Here is a 14,821-nt window from a genome sequence, read left to right on the forward strand (position 1 = left end):
GGTGTAGACAAAATCAGTTATGTTTATTTATAAATATGAACGTACCTCGCATCTCCCGGACACTAGCCGTTAGTCTACTTCTTTGGCCTATTTTTTTTTTTAGCTGGCCAGTTCTCAAAATCTGTGTGGAAAAGCTGCGGAGCGCGGAGAGAACGCACAATGGCTTTGCTTTGGAAGGTTTTTTTTTTTTTTGTTTTTTTTTTGGGAAGTTTAGTTGCCAGAGAAAATAACACACCGTTTTGTTTAACATCAATTGATACTCAATATTAATTAAATAAATAAATATAATGTCAGAGAATGCACAAAGCGCATCCTTTTCAGATGTAAATTATAATACATTTTAATAAAACACACAAGGCCTACATCATAAAACTCAGAAGATTATGTATTTTAATATTATTATAATACAAATAAAAAGGCGTCATACTTCAGTCGAGTCCCAAAATACACATAGCCATCTGGCTAAATCAGCGTATTTACAGCAAGGGAAATGTTTGGAATAACAAGTAGGACTGTGCGGCACAGCTTGCCCTTTATATTGTACAGCAGACCAATTAAATTAGGCAGAATAACTTTTTATATGTTTGGTTCACTGTAAAACCCAACAAGTTAAGCTAACTCATTTCATTTGAGGAAACCGATTGCCTTAATTCAATTAAGTTTATAAAAAACAATAGTTATGAGTACTCTGAACTTATTTTAATCGAATCCACTAAAACAATAATACAAAGTCAAATTCAACAAGTTAAGCTAACTCATTTCGTTTGAGGAAACCGATTGCCTCAATTCAATTAAGTTTATAAAAACAATAGTTATGAGTACTCTGAACTTATTTCAGTTGAGTTTACTAAAAGTAGATATACATTGCAGTCAAGAAATTAAGTGATTAATTAAGTGATTATTGAGCATTAGTGATTAACACCTGCTGTTAACGAGCAGAATCAATGAAGGAAAGAGAAACACAAGAACTACAACTGACTTCCAACCACAGCCTTAGATGAAATCAACTCAAGATAAAAGATGTTTAAATCTCTAAAGATCTCAGGAGAGGAGGATTAAACCACTACACAAACAGTAGGGCTGGACGATTTAAATCGCGATATTGTTATGCGCATCTCGTCAGTAAAGCCGGTTCCTTGATTAGTAGTAAATCACCATCACCTGCTTTCAGATGGAGCGGCATTTAGGGCTTATGAGATAATTAAGTGATTAATTTAGTGATGGTTGAGCATTATTGAAGACACCTGATGTTAACAAGCAGAATCACTGAAGGAGAAAATCACAAATTGTAAGTTACCATTAAGGTGATGGGTGTTTGCTTTAGTTATGGGCTCTTGACCATTATATGTTTACTTTAATATTTACTGTTGTTTGTCTGCTGTTATTGATTTATAACAGTTACGTGAACCAAGTAAAATGTTATCTTATAGTGTTGGTTATGTTTTGACATAATCATGCTGTGATCTGAAAAAGGAAACTTATTGAGATAGTTTGATTTAACTTGTTAGCAGCAGTTCTGTGATTCTTCAGCCTACGATTATCAGTACTTTAATTCAAAATATTTAATAAACATTGTTCTGATCAAAAGATATTCAGATAAATTCATTTAAAACACAGACATCAATAATCAGCCTGTGAATCTCAACAATGGTGACAATAATAAAGCATGTTGCAGTGGCTGCCACCAATCACAACTCATTAATGGCTCCCATCATGCATTGCGGTATGAATAAATTATGATCTGAATTGTCTATGTAATTTACTTTTCCTAATTGAATATTCTGCTCGTCACCATTGTTGAGATGCATAGACTGAATCTTGACATCTGTGTGTGCCTAAAAAAAATATATTTTTTTAAAACAACTTTTAAGAAATCCTTTATATTATATCAAAAATTCAGGTCATTTATGCAGATTCACAGTTATGCTGTAACCAACAACTTAAATCGAAGTCAGAAAGAAGGATTTTAATGAGTTCAGCGATCATGTTCAAATGATGATTGTCATAATAAAACCAACACCATCAGATCACTTTTTTCTTTGTTCAACTGGCGATTATAAACCAGATACAACAGCCAAACAAAATCTAAAGTTAATAATATATGGGTCAAGAGTCCAACTAAAGCAACCATTGATCGTCATAACGGTGGCTTACAATTTGAGATTTTCTCCTTCAGTGATTCTGCTTGTTAACATCAGGTGTCTTCAATACTGTTCAATCATTGCTAAATTAATCACTTATTTATCTCATTAACTTCAACACTCTTGAGTGTGGACTCATACACTCCCAGGAGTTTTAATTTAACACTGGAGTTTTTGCTGTGTACAAAGAGCCGTAGTTAACTGACAAGCTGAGCCATATCGCATTAAATATCGCTGGCGATACGTCCGCGATATTGATGTGATTTGGCTCAGCTTGTCAGTTAACTACGGCTCTTTGTAGTAAATGCCGCTCCATCTGAAAGCAGGTGATGGCGATTTACTACTAATCAAGGAACCGGCTTTACTGACGAGATGCGCATAACAATATCGCGATTTAAATCGCCCAGCCCTAACAAACAGCATTACTAGCTTCACTTATTACTAAACAGTTTGACTTTTGTCATGCGTCTACAGAAGTTGTTATTGAGAATGAACAGAGGGTTAGATGATAATGATTTATTGAGTTTCATTTAAAGACACCATGATAGTGATCCGTGTTTGCTTTAGTTGGGCTCTTGACCCTTGACTTTATAACACCAGTTTTTCCTCTGGCTGCTGTAACTGAGTGTTTATAAAACACATTTGTTATGGCACATACGCCAAAAGAAAATATGAGCATGTGGTTGTGTTAAGATGATAAAAATCATCATTTAGTGACTTGATTCTCTGATCATTTCCAGAGCCTAATCTCTGATTAGACAGGTGATGTATTACTTGTATTAATCATTATAATAGAACTGATTCTGCTGTAAGACCCATTGTTGTGACAATCAGATTTTAAAAACCTCTATGGTACACTGCAAAAACTCAAAATCTTGCCAAGTATATTTTTCTAATTACTAGTCAAAATATCTCATCACACTTAATATAAGACAAAATTGCCTAAAGACCAAGATTTAAGTGAGATAAAGGAGCTTGTTTTTAGACAGTGCATCTTGAATATCTTGTTAAGTGAATCTGTCTTGAAAATATCTTGTTTTGAGCCATATCTCAGATGAAACAAGCTTTTTTGACATGTCATAAGGTTTTTAAGCTGCTGTGTTAATTGTAAAAGATGAATCGTCTTATTTCAAGAAATAGACTTGACTTGAATTGAGACAACAAATCTGCTTTATTGAAAACTGTAGGTCAACATGCCAAACTCACAACTCACAATGCAGTACAGTGAGTATGTATAATATTTACATATAGACAGCAAAAAAACTTAATTTATTTACGTATAAACAGCTTTACCGACGTACAAATTTGTACATATTCCTATTTAACTTAAAATCGTGGCATTAATGTTTTTACTCTATTGCATTCAATTGTCTTATTAATTAAATTTTCAGTCACATTTATTAATAGTTTAACGTTACTCATAAATAATAACAGCTCTGTTCGTGCTTCTGCTGCAATCTCGTTTAGGAGGATTAATAGCCTACATGGTGTTAAACAAGAATACACTTTAAAACCTTAAAAATACCTTTTTTATCGTTTAACCATTTTGTAATATTTGGTTTATTTACCGCGTGAGACACAAAAAAACACAACATAAATTCACAAAAGACATCCATTTTATTAGATTGGTGTAATCCAAATCTTTAGAATCCATGTGTTGTTTGCAAGAAACAGATCCAAATTCAGCCCTTTATCCAGCGATCTTCATCATTTCTCTCAGCAGAGACCGTTAACGTCAAATCCCAGCATCCCGCGCTCGATTGAATTCAAATTCAAAAATTGCGCCTGAAGCGTTACGACATGTTTTACGGCAGCGATATCAAACGCTCATTGGCTCTCGCATGCTTCGTCACAGATTGCAACATGCCGTGTTTAAGTTTGTGTTCTACATTTGAAACAGAGAAGCGCGCGCGCCTTTACAGAGCGAACAGCGAACCGAAACCGGATTAACATTTTCATGGATTAAGAATTTAAATTCTGCTCTATAACGTTACAAAACTATTATACTGCACTGCCAGAGAGGACTGCGACACATCGTCATGTGAACGACTTTTGGTACCGGTTTTGACATTTTCTCACTAAATAAATTATTGTGATTAAACTTGTAACGTTATGTCTGTTGTCTTTCTTTATAATTGTAGCCTAACCTTACGTACAGTAGTTTTAAGAAATGGTTAGGTTTAGGGGTAGGATTAGTGGCTCAAACTATCATTTAATGCTATATTGTTAATAAAACTGCCATTTCCCTAACGTTACACATGTCCATTACTTTTTATCCTTTTAATATTGTCTATAAAAATGGCTATGTTTAGGTGGAGTAGGGTTAAGGGATCTTACATTTATAATCTATAAAATGTTCTACTATGTTTTCATATTGCAGTTCCATACTGTGAGCCAAAATGTTGAGAAAAATGAAGCTGTTTCCCTTTTATGCAGTCCTCTGGGACTTTTTGCTGTTTAAATAAAAACAATGGTTAAATGCAAGTCTATTTTTCACTTTTTCTGTCTAGTAAACAGTAGTTAATGTCTTGAATCTAGTAGGTAAAATGTCTTGAATATAGAACAGTATTATTTTTGTTGAGCTTACAATAAGGTAAATACACTTGAGATAATGACAGGATGGTAAATTATGGCTTATTATGGCAAAAGAGCACTGCCTAATACGAGTCAGGAATGCTAACTTCAAGACATTTTGTCTCAAAATGCCAGTTTCCAATCTTATTTCAAGTTGGTGGTGACTTAAATCTAGAACAGTGTAACAATTATAGAACTAAAAATTAGTTAAATACACTTGAAACAAACAGGATGACCGAAAAAAAAAAATGCTACTTTTGAGGGGAAAATACTATTTTTGAGCATGACAAGCTTATTATGAGACACAAAACATGACAAATACTAGTAAAATATAGCTAAAAATGAGTTTTCCCAGCTAATTTCAAGATCACTCATATCTTGTAAGGCTTAAATATAATGTCTTATTTCAAGAAATCTTACCAAGAGAATTTTCACTTGTTCCATTGGCAGATTTTTTTGCTTATTACAAGCAAAAATATCTTGTATTAATTTTTTTTTGCTTATTTTTGGAGAGGCCTTTTTTCCAGTGTATCATGCTGACTTACACAGTAATCAAGAATCAGCGTATGAATCTCAACAATGGTGACAATTAAAAAATGATTTATGCCACAATGCATGCTGGGAGCCATAGATAAGTTTTGTATTATGCTAGTACCCAGCATGCATTACAGCATGAATCATTTTTTAATGGTCACCTTGTTGAGATTCATATGCTGATTCTTGATGTCTGTGTGAGTCTTAGTAATGCAATACCTTTTCGTGCACAACTATTTGTAAAATCCTTCATATTATCTGATGGCCACAACATGGCTAGCTCTTATGCTGTAGAATCACAGTTTTGAGTGAAACTAATATGTTGCCCTTTTAATCAGAGATCAGACTCTGAATGAAATCAGTGAATCAAGTCACTAAATGATGATTGTCATCATCAGTCCTTCACCATCAACACCTTATCAGACTTTTCCTTGCCTTTTGTGCCATAACAGATATGTTTTATAAACACTCAATTATAGCAGCCAAAGAAAATCTTAAGTGCAAAAGTCAAGGGTCAAGAGCTCAACTAAAGTAAACGCTGATCTCCATCATGGTGACCTTAAATGAAACAAATAATCAACTTCTAAACCTTTGTTAATTCTAATAAGAACTTCTGTAGACGAATGACAGTAATAAAGTCAAACTGGTTAGTAATAAGTGAAGCTTGTAATGCTGTTTGTGGAGTTGTTTAATCCTCCTCTGCTGAGATCTTGAGATATTTAATGTCTTCTTTTATCTCCAGTTGATTTTGCTGTGGCTGGAAGTCAGTTGTAGTTCTTGTGTTTCTCTTTCCTTCAGTGATTCTGCTTGTTAACAGCAGGTGCTCATCACTAATGCTCAATCATCATTTAATTAATCACTTAATTATACAATTATCATTCTGGGATCTAGAAATGTTCTATAACTCATTCAGTTTGAGTTCTGTTTCAGTCATTCAAGTTTCGGTAATATTTGAGTGCTGTGAACTCAATTGTATTTAGTTAATATTACTGTTAGGTTTTACAGTGTTGACTGTGTTTCATTTTGATAATGAGCAGTCTGTGATACGAAGTAACGCCAGAAATAAATAAAACAACATGATGCGCTGCTTTAGCGCGTCTCGGTCTCTTTAGATCTTTCTGGCGCTGTCACGGTACGATTATTGAGGATGTAGGCGCAAGTGCAAAGTAAAAGAGAGTTTATTATAAACAGGTAAACACACAACACAGGAAGGAGGAATGATGTAATGTCCAGATAGCAAAAATGATGATCAAAGGATAACGGTGGTGGAGAGTGCTGGATAATTGGTAGTGGCGTTGGTGGAAGATGATCAGTGGTGAAAACCAGGAACAGACCGGAACATCCACACGGAGACGACACGAAGAACAATAATCCAAACACGAGACAACACGGTAATCCAAATGAATATAGTAAATACATAAAACTACAACACCATTAACACAGAAACTGAAACTCAGACAATGAACCAGCAACTGACACAACACAAGACAGAGTATATATACACATGACCTAAATGAGTGGCAGCTGGAACAATGGAAGCAAGGAACAGGTGTAATCAGAGTTAATGAGTCCAGGTGAACACAATCAACACAGAACCAAACACAGAAAACACAGAACACAGTATATACTGTGACAGGCGCACATCAAAAATGAACCAAAATACAGAGAATAGCCTTCTTAGCGCCTAATTTTGAAAGTCAACATTTAGATTATTTAACGTTAAATGCCTGAGTCACTTTGGAATAAATCACAGCGTGTTTCATGATAAAACGTGACTTAGCCTATACAGTCCAGAAAATAGGCTATAGGTTATAGCAAATTCAGACCAACTGCTGGTCTACACAGAGAGAAAGCCCTGTCTAGGCTCTTCTGTTGTACCGAGCCATTCGTTAGTCTAGTTGTTTGATGAGAAAATTAAATGTAGCCTATAGTTGCAATACACGCGTTTTGCTGCAGCGGTATGGAGCTCATAATATGACAAAACGATTTGAATTTGAATTGTGTAACAAAATTTAATTTTAGGTGGTAGTTTAAATAGTTCTGAATTTGATTTTTTTTAAACGAATATTGAACATTTGAAATTTAACAAATTGAAATGTTTTTATGACTGAATTTTATAGACATGTATTTTCAAACAGCTAGTTTTTTTGTTCTGAATTCGTATACTGCAAATATTCAGTTTAAAAAAATACAGATTCAAGTTTTCAAGATGAAGAAATTCGGAACTTCAAATTCAGTTTTCTAAAATTCAAGTTCAAAAATTCAAGTTCAAAAATTCAGATCTTACAGAAAGTAGGTCACAGGTCATCCACAGGGAAGAGTAAAGGATCTCAGATAAGTCGAACAGAGCATTTTGGCTGCACTGCAGTAGTTTTCTGCCGCAAACGCGGTGGTGGTTCAAGAGAATCCGTGTATCTTTCGTTCAGTCGTTTTTTATTTAATATTAAGAGTAGAAAAATGAGAAAACAGCTTGAGTATTAGATTTCTAATATTCTAGTAGCCTAATAATAGTCCGCTGCAGCAGTTGCACGGAGCTTACAAAACGCGTATATTGCAACTATAGGCTACATTTAATTTTCTCATCAAACAACTAGACTAACGAATGGCTCGGTACAACAGAAGAGCCTAGAAAGGGCTTTTTCTCTGTGTAGACCAGCAGTTGGTCTGAATTTGCTATAACCTATAGGCTAGCCTATTTTCCGGACTGTATAGGCTAAGTCACGTTTTATCATGAAACACGCTGTGATTTATTCCAAAGTGACTCAGGCATATATAATGCAACGTTATAACGTTAAATAATCTAAATGTTGACTTTCAAAAGTAGGCGCGCCAAGAAGGCTATTCTCTGTATTTTGGTTCATTTTTGGTGAGCGCCAGAAAGATCTAAAGAGAAGCGCTAAAGAAGCGCATCATGTTGTTTTATTTATTTTTCAATGGCATGATATTTTGTAGTCATTTTGAATGTGCACAAATAAAAATATACATTTTACTGTTTCGAATGATGTCATATTATCTGTATGACTATAAATAACAGAGTATTAAGTTATTTCCCAGCAGTGGAACAAATCCAAGAGATGGCGCTCGCGCATCGCGCTCTCACACAACATAGTATCAGTTCTGGCGTTGCTTCATATCGCAGACTGTTCATTATAAAAATGAAACACAATCAACCAAACATATAAAAAGTTATTCTGCCTAATTTAATTGGTCTGTTGTACAATATAAAGGGCAAGCTGTGCCGCACACAGTCCTACTTGTTATTCCAAACATTTACCTTGCTGTGAAGACGCTGATTTAGCCTGGACTCGACTGAAGTATGACGCCTTCTTTATATTAATAGTTAGCATCCACATGTTACATTGCAAATATGAAAACTTTTGACTGAATGAGAGATGCGCGACCGTTTCGATTTAAATAAATTTGTTTAGGCTTGGCGTTTAAAATAGGCTAAATGTTGTTTGTAATAAAGGGCACAGTATAGGCTATTTTTATATATGGAGCCTATATTATTTTATTATACATGGCTACTTATTTTTCATTCTTCTTGTTTTCTGCATTCATTTGTCATACAGTAAGGGAAAGTAAAATAGGCAACACATAGCCTACATGTTAACAGTGTTTATCATGTAAATGTTGTATTTTATTTACAGGTCTTTTACACTATTGCTGAATAGGCTAATATATATATATATATATATATTTTTTTTTTTTTTTTTTTTATGACGCGTTTCTCTCTCAACATGATCCGGTGTGACTTGCACTCATGTGCATGCGACTTATTTTCTGGCAAATACGGTCAGTTAAAAATTGTTGCTGTATTATTACAAAATGCAGTGGAGACCATTTGGGCAAAAAAAACCCCAAAAAACAAAAAAACATATTGTGTTCATTACCCCCACCCACATTTGGGCTTAATCACTGTTATTATTAGGAAATGTATTTAGGTGTAGACAAAATCAGCTATGTTTATTTATAAATATGAACGTACCTCGCATTTCCCGGACACTAGCCGTTAGTCTACTTCTTTGGCCTATTTTTTTTAGCTGGCCGTTCTCAAAACTGTGTGTAAAAGCTGCGGAGCGCGGAGAGAACGCACAATGGCTTTGCTTTGGAAGTTTGTTTTTTTTTTTGTGTGGAAGTTTAGTTGCCAGAGAAAATAACACACCGTTTTGTTTAACATCAATTGATACTCAATATTAATTAAATAAATAAATATAATGTCAGAGAATGCACAAAGCGCATCCTTTTGAGATGTAAATTATAATACATTTTAACACACAAGGCCTACATCATAAAACTCAGAAGATTTTGTAAAGCAAATTAGCTCTATATGAAATATTAATAATCAATAATAACTGGTTATAATTGATTATGAATATTTAATTATTATTCATAACGGATTATGATCAATAATTTATATTTTAATTATTTTTAATTATTTTCAGAATTTACTGTAGCAGAATCAATAGTATGATCATTTTATCAGTTCATCCAATGAACAGAAAGCATAAACAATTATCAACTCTAGGAAATATAATATCTTCCTGGCTAAGAAAGAATTAATCCCCAGCTAACAATAAATTAAGAAATAACCTCGGGCATAAAAGCATCGATAACTTAGATCGAAGTTTAAGACAATAAATTTGATAAGCACACACACAAGCAATATCTTTTTAAATACGAAAAATACTTTATTGATTATATACTAACACACAAAGCTGATTAGCTAAAATATCTAACACAAACCCACGCACACGCACACATTCATACAAGTTACAGAAAGAATTACAAAAAGAAATATATAAAGAAAAATAAAAAGGGAAGGATGAGTTTAGAAAGGCGTTTAAGGGTAAGAGGAAGGAAATTCCGAAGTTCTATGCACTTGTAAGACCTGACCTGGAATGAACCATCAATCATTAATTTAACCCTTCTATCGTTTCTTAAACAGGTTAATATTTTTATACACCAGTTAAGCTTTTAAATGTCTGGAGGTATCTACTTGCGTTTCCGTTTGAGGGTTCCCTTTTGTTGGGTAAAAAGGGTTTTTTCGGGGTCCGTTGGTTGATCTCCTCGTGCTTGGAGAGCTTCGGGAAAACCAGTCACGTGGTGGCTGGGGGATGAATGAAAAGTCTTTGGAGTTGAAAGCGTGCGTTGCAGCCGTGAATCAATCGTGGACCGAAACTTTGCAGCAAAACTTAACTTAAAACCGAGACTTTCAATCGGAAAAGAAAGGAAACTAAGAAAAGAAAGGAAGACTTAGACGAGAGTAAGATGGCTTGAATAAAACTGTTAGTAGTACTTATGGGGGACCTTATGTCAAAATGATTAATGACTTTGACCTTTGACCTTTTGGCAGGTTGAACTTCCGGTGACCTTTATGATTGACGGGTTGAACTTCCGGAATGCGGTCATGGGATTAACCTATTGACCCTGCTAGCCTATCGATCATGGGTTTTGACAGTTAGTTTTGAACTATGACCTATCTAGGACTAAATCATAATTTTGACGGTTAGTTTTTGACCTAAATCATAGTTTTGCCGTTTGTTTGAACTTTGTCCCAGTTATATATGTGTGTGTGTGTGTGTGTGTGTGGTTATATGGCTTGTGTCAGAGACCTGCGCCCCCACCGCAGTGAAAGTGAGAAGCGTATGTCACACAAAATAATCTCATCCTTTAAAATAAAACATACATTGAAACCAATTATTTTAGATGAATAAAAGTATATAAAATAAAAAGCTACTAAAACCAATTATTTTAGATAAAAATTACATAAACATTCTATCTTTTATATAATTTATATAATTTATATAATCTAAAGCAATTTAACTAAGGTTGAAAATATTCTGTTCTTTTAAAAGCTTACTAAAACCAATAGTTTTAGCTGAATAAAAGTGTATAAAACATTCTATCCTTTATATTCTATCCTTTATATAATTTATATAATATAAATTATATAATCTAAGGTTGAAAAAAAACATTCTATCCTTTAAAAGTATATAATGGAATGCTTACACAGTATATCTTGCAAAAAAGAATAAAAATAAAAATCTTCTTACATGTTTGTAAGTCGGACGGTCTCTGACTTCAGTGATCAAGATATCAGGGGGTGAAATTATAATCCTAAAAGTTTAAAAATGTTTTAAAGTTGTAATAATGCTTTTAAAATCAATGAATTATTAAAAGTGGTAAAACAAAAACACTCCTTTCCTGTATGACCTCACCAGCGTCTATGCACGCCCCCTCTCCGTCTGAGCTCTGACCCCCTCCTTTGCATACTCCTTTGCATCGTGAAATCTCACACTAACAAAACATACCTTTAAAAGTGTATAATATAAAATAAAATATCTTGCTAAAGTTGAAAAACATACCGTTCCTTAAAAGTATAATATAAATATCTTATTGATCCAATTATTTTAGTTTTAGATGAATAAAAAATGACTGAGTTAAAATTAACACATCAATGTCCATACCACTGATGCCCACAAAAATAATTAAACTAAAGTTGAAAAACATACCTTTAAAAGTGTATAATATAAAATAAAATAATTTTACTAAGGTTGAAAAATATTCTGTTCTTTTTAAAAGAATATAAAATAAAAAGCTTACTAAAACCAAGTCATTCAGCTGAATAAAATCATCTTACCTTATTTTAGAAAGTTGAAGTATACCATTGATGTCCACAAAAAATGCAATGTATGAATGGATTCAAAATTGTTTTACACAACTGAATTCACATAGTCATTCCTGAATGACCTCACACTGTTTCAAAACATAAGGAGCGCGTGTCTGTGTGTGTGTGTGTGTGTGTGTGTGTGTCTGTGCGCACCCCTTCACATGTGAGCTCTGACCCCCCTCCTTACAGTGTAACTATCAAGTGAATCTCACACTAACAAAAGCTGAAAAAACATTCTATTCTTTATAATCTACTAAAACCAATTCTTTCAGTTTTATAAAAAATCATCTTACATGTTTATAGAGAGTTGAAGAAGCTCTTAACACATCAATTCCATACGAATGGGTCACAAAAATAATTTAACTAAAGTTGAAAAAAATATTCTGTTCTACCAGAAAGACTCGGGAGAATTAATACTGTGACAATGAACATTTATTTAGAGCTCAGCAAACAATCAAAAACTTTGGCGTAGGCCCCGTCCGTAACTCGCATTCCGAGGGTACGGAATCTGCATATCCTGCCTGAAGACGAAGGCAGGGGCGCAGCCCACCCCCAAAAATAAGGTGGAGGAATAATCCACCAGGACGGGGCCCACCCCCCAAAGAACGGTAGAGGAAGTATACCCACCGGTTGAGAATCCTGAAGTTCCTGAACATAAAGAGAAAAAAAATATATTAGAACTTGTGGAGTTTTTTTATTTTTTTTATTTAATTTATTTTTATTTTATATTATTATTATTATTATTATTATTATTATTATTATTATTATTATTATTATGAGGGCCACAGCTAACTTATGATATAACGCGTGGACCACATGCCATCTCTTGATACTGACACATGGGCCACAGGCCATCTTTTGGTAAGTCACATGGGCCACAGGCCATCTTTTGGTAAGTCACATGGGCCACAGGCCATCTTTTAGTTTGTCACATGGGCCACAGGCCATCTTTTAGTTTGTCACATGGACCACAGGCCATCTTTTGATTTCTGTCATATGGACCACAGGCCATCTTTTAATATGTCACATGGACCACAGGCCATCTTTTGATTTCTGTCATATGGACCACAGGCCATCTTTTAATATGTCACATGGACCACAGGCCATCTTTTGATTTCTGTCACATGGACCACAGGCCATCTTTTGATTTGTCACATGGACCACAGGCCATCTTTTGATTTCTGTCACTTGGACCACAGGCCATCTTTTGATTTGTCACATGGACCACAGGCCATCTTTTAGTTCTGTCATATGGACGTCTGTCCATTTTATGTTACGGTCACGTGGGCCACAGCCACCTTTGGATCTGTCACGTGGGCCACAGGCCATCTTTTTGTTCTGTCACGTGGGTCTCAGCCACCTTTGGATCTGTTGCATGGACCACAGCCATATAATGCATATAAAGCCACTTGGCCGAACACCACCACCAGAGTTTAAATAGGAATTTACCTGGACTGTTACTGGAGAGCTTGCTGAGCTTCAAGGATAGTTTTTAAATCTGGTCTTATGTAGGACTTGAAAGCTGAGGAAGACCATCTTCCCAGCATCTTGATAGCTGAAGTAGAAATGCCACTTTCAGCTGCTGTAGTGGCTGCCCCGATCCTGAAGGAATGACCAGTATACTGGGAGGGAGATAACTGCAGCTTTTGAGGACAGAAACTAGATGAGTCCTGAACCAGGCTTAAGAGAGAGATGCTTCGTTAGGTAGGAAAATAGGGGAAGTGATCAGAGGATCTAGGGCGGATTTTAGGAATTTAATCATAGATGAGAAGGGACAAAATGTATTGCCAATTTTAGAAATTGTTAATGTGATACCAGAAACTTGAGTCAGTTGGAGTGCTTAGAGTAAAGAAATTAGGTAAGAAGGTGAATCATAAAAAGAAAGACCACGGGCGAGATCGGAGTGTTAGATCTGAAGTAAATTCCCCTGGATGAATGTATGTGAAGTGAACTGACGGTCTTTAGAAAAGCTTCTTTGTTATTACGATTGAATCTTTCTTTATCTTTCCTGATAAAGCAGCGTTTATAAGCGTGGCTGCTTTGTGTACAGCCGTTACCTGGGAAACCGCTATTTCTGCCGCTCCTAAAGCGCCTCTTACACCCAGTCATGCTTGGGGAAAAAAAACGTCTTAAACCGTGAAACCGGTGTAATTTAGAAAAATACCGTGATGTGGATTTTTGGTCATACCGCCCAGCACTACTGAAGACCCACCACACATCGATTTTGTAATTGCAAACGAGGAAGGAACAACCGGCCGTGATCAGGATGGGAAATAAAGGAATCTGAAAAGAAAAGTGAAACATTATAAACAATTCTGCAGAATATAAGCTTTTAAGGTGTAGGGAGCCACACCTTCAGTGATATACAGTCTAGCTGGATTGAGCAGAGCGACTAATTACATGATCACTGTTAGAGGACGCAGTGTGATGGAAAAGGGTTGCTGAAGGGCAGAGTCACCTGAAGACTAAAGTGTGTAGCTATGGCATAGCAGTTGTCAGAATGTGCTCGCGCAACCTTAATCATGAATTTGGAGACTACTGATTGCCAGATAAACATCTCAGGAATAGCATGATCGTCTAACAAGAAGATCTGCCTTAGTGATGCAACCGAGCTTCGTTAACACATACAACATAAGTTTTGCCACCACTTTGAACCCAAAAGGATGTTAGCAGCCGCTATAGGATAATTTCTGTGGAGCGCGAATGAACGAAGCCTGAGCAGGCTCGGTAATTCATCTGACCTTTGCTGTTCCAAATGTCCAAAATCTGAACGGATATGCACCCTTCGTCTAGCTGATCGGATCGCCTTATTAGCACTGAGTGGGCCAGTTATAACAGACGAGAGAGATAAACGCCCTGCCTTGAAGAGATACATAGGTTTTTTTTTTTTTTTTTTAAA

At 35.2% G+C, this 14,821-nt stretch overlaps 2 long non-coding RNA genes across 2 annotated transcripts; both read right to left on the reverse strand.

Moving 5' to 3' along the window:
• Positions 1-11,046: 11,046 nt before the first annotated feature.
• On the reverse strand, positions 11,047-12,044 carry LOC311096375. Its single transcript, XR_014609018.1, has 3 exons — positions 11,893-12,044; positions 11,471-11,549; positions 11,047-11,369 (listed from the first exon to the last, which is right to left on the reverse strand). It is a non-coding gene; the product is annotated as an uncharacterized lncRNA (long non-coding RNA).
• A 295-nt stretch (positions 12,045-12,339) lies between these two features.
• LOC311098017 lies at positions 12,340-14,812 on the reverse strand. Its single transcript, XR_014609359.1, has 2 exons — positions 13,372-14,812; positions 12,340-12,570 (listed from the first exon to the last, which is right to left on the reverse strand). It is a non-coding gene; the product is annotated as an uncharacterized lncRNA (long non-coding RNA).
• Positions 14,813-14,821: the final 9 nt, after the last annotated feature.

The sequence above is a fragment of the Abramis brama genome (genome assembly GCF_963993115.1).
Source record: "Abramis brama genome assembly, chromosome: 1".
Taxonomy (NCBI): Eukaryota; Metazoa; Chordata; class Actinopteri; order Cypriniformes; family Leuciscidae; genus Abramis; species Abramis brama.